The 7249-nt window shown below is 41.6% G+C and overlaps 1 pseudogene; it reads left to right on the top strand.

Moving 5' to 3' along the window:
• The first annotated feature begins 676 nt into the window (after positions 1-676).
• On the top strand, positions 677-7249 carry LOC145498658 (uncharacterized; annotated as a pseudogene).

Here is a 7249-nt window from a genome sequence, read left to right as displayed (position 1 = left end):
ATTTAGTCTTCTAAATCGTAACTTCTTGGGAATAGCTTGTCCACATGGTGCTCTGAATCCTCAGAAGTCCTTCCCCTTGGTCTTCAAGCGCACTAACTCCCTATTACTGGGAACAAGGCTCAAAAAAAAAAAGGCCCAACTTGAGACACGCTTACAAGATAATTAGTATTGTAATGATTGCAAAATATCTGCCTGGAAATCAAGCGTCACATTCTGTCTGCTCCAGTTCCCATGATGCTCCACTTGTCCACTTGAATTTATTTTTTTCTCACCACAGACACACCGTAAGGTGGCCCGATAGGGAAAAAAAGTAAAAAATTCATATTTTTGGAAAAAGCAATTTTAACATGGTTAGTGTACTTTGAAGGAAAGTTAGTTTTTTGCTATATACCCTTCAATTTAATCAAGAAATTTTCACATTTCCAAAAAGTTGTAAATGGTTGCTATGGAAACCAGCATTGTTTTACGCGTCGTTTTTGGTCAGAAGAATCAGTATTTATTGTCAGATTTTCTCCCAAATCGAGAACAAGTGATCTAAAAGCCTATAGGAGCCTAGTGACTAGTTTGAGCTCCAAGGGGCACAGTAGCTGATGGTTATATGACGTGTTTTCTCAGAGGAAAGTGAAACGTGGTTGTGATCGGTTCGTAGAAGATTGCTAGGTCAAAAATTTCGAAGAATATGCCTCCCAAAAAAAAATTTCGAAGTATCCCAAGGAAGAAAAAGAAATTTAAGGGGAATCAGTACCAAAAGAAAGCAGAAAAGATAGAAACCGAACGCTCAAAAAAGGAGGCTTCACCCGAAGTGAGCGAAGACTCGAGTAGTGACGAGGAGCACATGGAAACTGAGGAAGCAGCAAGTTTCAAGAGTTTACCAGCTTCTGTCCGTAAGATAAAGGCAGCATCAAGTGATTCTTCAAGAGAAGAGAGCAGTGAAGATGAACTGGAACACGTAAATGGATTTCGGTTCATCGATATCGCCATTCTTGCCACTGTGTTCGAGTCGTTGTTGTGCCCTTTGTGTAAACAAGGGCATATCGTTTTCGACGAGGACAAGGAATCAAAGATGGGCCTTGCCTCCCTTCTAATTGAGGTGTACGACTCGAAAGTTCTCGTTTCATAAGTCATTTTACACTTCTTCCAAGGCCAACAACAGCAAAGCGTTTGAAGTGAACAGGAGGGCTGTTTTAGCGAACAGAAACATTGGCGTCGGTCATCAAGGCCTTGTGAAATTTGCATGCGTGATGAACATGTTGCCACCAACGAACGAAAATGCATACCAGGATCATGTCCAAGCCGTGCATGATGCAGCTGAACGTACTGCTAAAGAAAGCATGTCAAGAGCTGCACATAAAGTAAAAGAATTTTACGAGCCTGACGAGGAACTTTCAATATTGCAGTATCAGGAGATGGAACCTGGAGAAAGAGAGGCTTTTCTTCATCTTGCGGAGTGGTTACTGTGCTCTCCACTATCACTGGAAAGGCGTTGGACTGTGAAATTATGTCGAAGGAATGTGGTGAGTGCAAATTGAAAAGGGGAAAAGAAGGAACTGAGGAGTTTGATGAGTGGTGGGAACAACACCAACACAAATGCCAAGCAAACTTTGCTGGTTCTTCTGGCTCTATGGATTCTGCAGGTATGCTGGCAATATTCCAAAGATCAGTTGCACAGCACAATACCAGGTATGTGGAATTTCTCGGTGATGGGGTCAGCAAAGCCCATAACCTTCTTGTCCAGGAAAATGTCTATGGTGATGAATGTGTTGGCCATGTGCAGAAACGCCTTGGCTCAAGGCTTCGGTCACTGAAAAAACGGCATGGAACAACTCATTTAGCAGATGGAAAAGGGCAGCTAACGGATAAGAGAATTGATAAACTGCAAGTTTATTATGGCAAGGCAATAAGGCAAAATACCCATGACATTGATTGTATGCAAAATGCTGTCATGGCCATTTGGCATCATTCAAAATCAACGGATGAAGAACCCGATCATGATCGCTGTCCTCCTGGTGAGGAATCTTGGTGCGGCTTTCAACGAGACATTTCAAAGGGAACGCCAGATTATGTCCATGAATCACCCATTCCAGAAGCTGTTGCTGATGCAATTTATCCAACATTTGAAGCAGAGTGACAAAAGTTTACTTTCAAGATGCCTTCATGGTGGCACCCAAAATCAAAACGAGGCCATCAATGCGCTCATTTGGCAAAGGGCAACCAAGGAAACACATGCCAGTACACCAACTGTAGAGCTGGCAACCTTCCTAGCAGTTAGCCACTTCAATGATGGCTCACAAACACTCCTGACCACTTTAGAAGCCCTCGGAATTGATCCAGGTTATCACTGTAGGAAAGCCTGTATGAAGCTGGACCATAACAGAATTCGCCATTCACGTCGTAAAAGCGGAGAAGCATCCAAGAAAAGGCGCAGACAACTCCAAAACTACAAGAAGGGCTTCACTGAGACATTGGAGGCAAGAGAAGGTCCTTCATATGGACCAGGAGCCTTCTGATGTGACTAGGAAATAACTGAACAAATGTTTGCACTTTTTGTGTCCATTTTCTCAATACCTGCATTTCGACTGTTTTTCATGCTTAGAAAAGTGATTTCTCCAAAACTCTAGTAGAGAACAGGCTGAAATTTTCAAGGTATTTTGGACACTAACAGAGCTGTGCAACCTACCACTTTGGTGAGATTCCAGTGAATACGTGGAGAGTTATCAGAAGCCATTCATATTTTCGAGTAATTATTTTACAGCATGATAAAACTTGAAATATGTGTACTGATGAGCTTAGAGTGGTAGGTTGCACAGCTCTAAGTATTGTTGTTCTGCGAGCAAAATTTCAAGGGTGTAGCATTTTTCCTTGTAGAGATATCTTCTTTGGCATAAACCTAGTTTTGGACCAGCTCGAAATAGGTGTGGTCAGTATATTAGGTGTGGTTCCTCAGGAATGTAAGGTATTCAATTGTGATTCCAAACATAAAAAGTTAAAAGAACGTACAATATCAATTTTGTACAGCAAAGGATCTATTGAGTGTTTTATGGTCCAAATAACTGTAATAAATATGACCATTTTTTGCCTATCGAGCCAACGCCCTTCCAATCTGCTGGAGTCCTCCTTCATCTTGAGGAAATACTTGGCGGCCAAGACAGCATTTAATAAATCAACATAACTGCAGTTAATTTGCTTTAATGGTTCTGCTTGCTTCGCTTTGTGCCAACGTCGTAAACAGTCATACAGTTTATAGTCAGAATTATATCTTCCGAAGAAACGCTCTGTTGGCGAACATAATTCAAGCAGTGATCATCACTTAACTTACAGCATCCTTAAACTTCTCAAAATCAATTAAAATTCAGTTTATCTGACATCTTTGGTACATTCAATCAGACATATTCAATTCTTCAGGTCAACACAACAGAGATGGAAAAAATTCCTATTTCCCAAGAAATTGCGAGGCACCAATGGTGATGTTTGCTGGCCAAAAATACCGTCAATTCAATGGGTATCCATGTAACACTGCAGCTTGTTTTTTACTAAAAATATTGATACCAAACATGGCAGGTTTTGCTGCAAACTTCAAGTTTTTTGCTCAAGAATATGACACATGGGTCTCCTATCAACCCAGACAAGATGCTTGCTGGCATTTGTTCCAGGTAAGCTAGAATTCACTCTATTTCAGTTTGTTTTATTAATGCCATACAGTACCACTCAAAAGTAAGTTACCACCGTCTCGCAGACGCGTCTTGTTTCTCACAAAACTCATCTTCTCGCGAGTGCACTGGAAGTAACAATATTTCACGTCCGTCGGTATTCGAAACCTGTTTTGTAATTAAGACATCTGTATCATATCGTATCGATTAGCACGGTAGACACGATTTTTGTTCGCGTCAGCAATGCATGTGTACCATGTGTGTATTATAAATTCTCAAGCATCCAATATTGTTTCATATACATCGGCCAAACCGATTTTTATTCCAGCCAGACTTGCTTAACGTTTAGTTTTTGTAAATACATGCACGATAAAAGCTGAAGGTATCTGAATCGTCTGCAACAGTCACTCGTGTTTACAAATATGTTTCACAGTTGTATCAATTCTCTTGGTTACATAGATCTTGAAAAAGTTTTTTTGCAACCCTAAACGTGATTCATACAGTTGATAATCAAAATGTAGTGTTCATGAAACATGTGGAGTTTTGTCACCCGATCTACATGTTCGAAGTTAAAGCCGCAATCGCGATCACTAAGTCAAAACAGCGCACCGCCTATGTTCTGCCAACTATTGCTCCCAAGTGATTTGTCGGGAAACTTGACAAGCTTTTTGTCCAAAGATTGTGAACATATGAAACGGCGCCAAGTGTTCCGTCGAATAACTTAATATTCGAACTTGCGGACACACGCTTTGCACATGAAGCCTCTATTAACTTTTTATTCAAGGTTGTGAGCACGCCACGCTTTGATCATGAAACTTTGACTAACATTTTATTGAAACTTGTGAACATGCGACACCACACTTTGATCATGAAACCTCGATTAACATTTTATTCAAACTTGCGAACATGCGACACCACGCTTTGATCATGAAACCTCGACTAACTTTTTATTCATACTGGTAAACATGCTAAACCACACTTTGATCATGAAACCTTGACTAATTTTTTATTCCTACTTGTAAACATGCTAAACCACGCTTTGATCATGAAACCTCGACTAACCTTTTATTCATACTGGTAAACATGCGACACCACGCTTTGATCATGAAACCTTGACTAACTTTTTATTCATACTTGTGAACATGCAACAACACACTTTGATCATGAAACCTCGCATAACTTTTATTCCAACTTATAAACAACTTAACGATTCACAGTTTACAGCTACAGGTTTCTTCTTGGTACTCTAAATGAAAACTTATCAGGTGTTGCTAGGGACGCGATCGTAATTGCGAATGTCAACAATGTGCGCCAGTGTTTTCTTGAGCCGGGTACTTCAACTTTTTGAAATAAAATTTTTCTGGGTGTTTTGAATGTAAATATAGTATGATTTTTATGAATGTATCATGAAACTCAGAGACAAGATAATCTGTTGCCAATGAGCGGTGGCCATGTTATCCACCCAGAACAGAAAACAAATGAACTACAGGGGTTTTCCATGGGGATTTTAAGACTCAGTAAAACTGATAATTGATAAACTGATATCGAACATAATACATTTATTGTTGGTCACGACCTTTTTTAGGAGCAGTGGCTCCTGAAGGAGCCGTTTCGTTGTTACCTGCATCGTGCAATGTTGACCGAGGTGTAATGGTCGATGATGAGAGGATTTTCTCTACTTTAGCTCTGAAAAGAGCTGTTGTGAATGCCCAGATGCACGGCCTTCTCGCTGAACTACCAATGGCACAACCTTCTGTAAATGGTTGATGTACATCGTGCACTTCTCTGCCGTCATTCTTTCTTGCCAAAATCGCATTATCCCGCCGAGAAGCTCATCCTTCGTTGTGGGCTTTACGTTGGTACGAGGGAAGTGTTTAAGTTCATGCCAGATAAGCTCAATAGGGTTCAGGTCTGGGCTTTCAGGGGGGGGGGGGGGTCTTCCACCAGTTGATTCCACTCAGATCCATGAAGTCTTGTGCTAGACAGCTTGTGTGCTTAGGGTCATTGTCTTGCTGGAAGCAATGACCATCAGGAAATTGAGACTCGATGAAGGGCAGAAGGGTCTTTTCCAAGACTTTGTTGACGTAAAACGTCGCATCCATGTTCCCAGAGAAGATTAGAACTCTAGTTGGTCCTCTTTTCAAGATACCCGCCCAGATGTGTACATTAAAGGATGCTTGGCTTGTCCTTTCAGCTTTGGCTGCTCCCACCTTTGATGGAAGCATAGCTTGGCGTGCTTTTCCATATGGATGGAACATTCATCCGTGAAGATGACATCATCGAACTGCTTGTTGTCTTCCACACACTTCAGACAGAACTCTAGTCATTTGGTGCGGTTCATCTCGCCTATCAGCTGGCAGTATTTCATGCCAGTCTGAACCCACCTGAGCTTCTGCCTCAGCCTCTTCACCTTGCTCTCAGAGAAGTCGACACCGAACTGTTATTGGGGCTTTTTGCCAAGCTTCAGTGCACTGAGTTCGTCATTCTTCTCCATTTCAGCATCAATAAAGTTCAATACTTCTGGCGTGACATTTTCATTTGGACGACCTGGTAGAGGGGCATTCACAAATGACTGCCTTTCCTGGAAACGTTTCAGAAAGCACCTCACACTGAGACGACTTATTTGGCAGTCATCATCGCCAAGAATTTTCACAATTTGACTAATATTTCTATTTTGTTCTCGAAGCCTGACAAATTTTGCTTTTCGTTCATTCGTTAAGCGACCCATGATTGAAAGGAATGCTCTTACTGTTGGGAAGGAATTTGTCTGCAAAATACTTCAGTTCTCAGTTTATACACGTTCAAGATTCGCCTATGTTCAACATGGATCATGTTTCTGACAGTGTCTTCAAGTCCAGGGTAACCAGAGGTTTTTCTTTCTCGCCGCTTCGCGACTCATGTTCGCCGCTTCGCGAAAAGAAGAAAAATCAAGAAAAACCCCTGGGACCAGGCTACTATCCACGGTACCGCGTATTGCGTAGCTAGCAAAAAAGATTCATGACTCGAGCCACCCCTTTTCAGCAACGCGGTCGATGTGGCAGGGTATTCTGCGGTTACTCCAAAAAATCACTTGCAACGTTGGTATTCTTTTGCATTCTCAATGTTATTGTAAGCTGGGCAAGCTCCCATAGGCGGCCATACACACCTTACAACTCTAGTGACCGCTTACAAGAGCCCTCGTAAGCGGCCTGCTCCAGTTCGCGTCCCGAAGGTGTCTTCCACTATAATGTTTACGCCGAACCATGCTCAAGCTTAAAACATCATATTTTGGTAAGCGAGGTTGAACGGAACTTTACTTTAGGTACAGAGAAAGAAAATACACGAATGAGGTTCAAAGAAAATGCGGAGGCTTGTTGAACTGCTTGTTGACTGTAATGGCATGCGGAGCATTTCAAATCAACAACAACAAAAAACGAAGCTATGCGTTCACCTTGTCAAAGAAGAAAACAAATAAATACTCACCTTTTTGGAGAATTACAATAGAAAGGGATTCTACAGCCACAATTTTCCTCCCAAAGCAGAGTAAAAAGCTTCAAAATTCAAGCCCTGCCAACACCGACCCAGCTGAATGCAACCCTGTCACAGCTGTGTTGCCTCCCTTG

Source organism: Orbicella franksi, chromosome 9 (genome assembly GCF_964199315.1).
Source record: "Orbicella franksi chromosome 9, jaOrbFran1.1, whole genome shotgun sequence".
NCBI lineage: Eukaryota > Metazoa > Cnidaria > Anthozoa > Scleractinia > Merulinidae > Orbicella > Orbicella franksi.
This window is presented reverse-complemented; position numbering and strand designations above follow the sequence as displayed.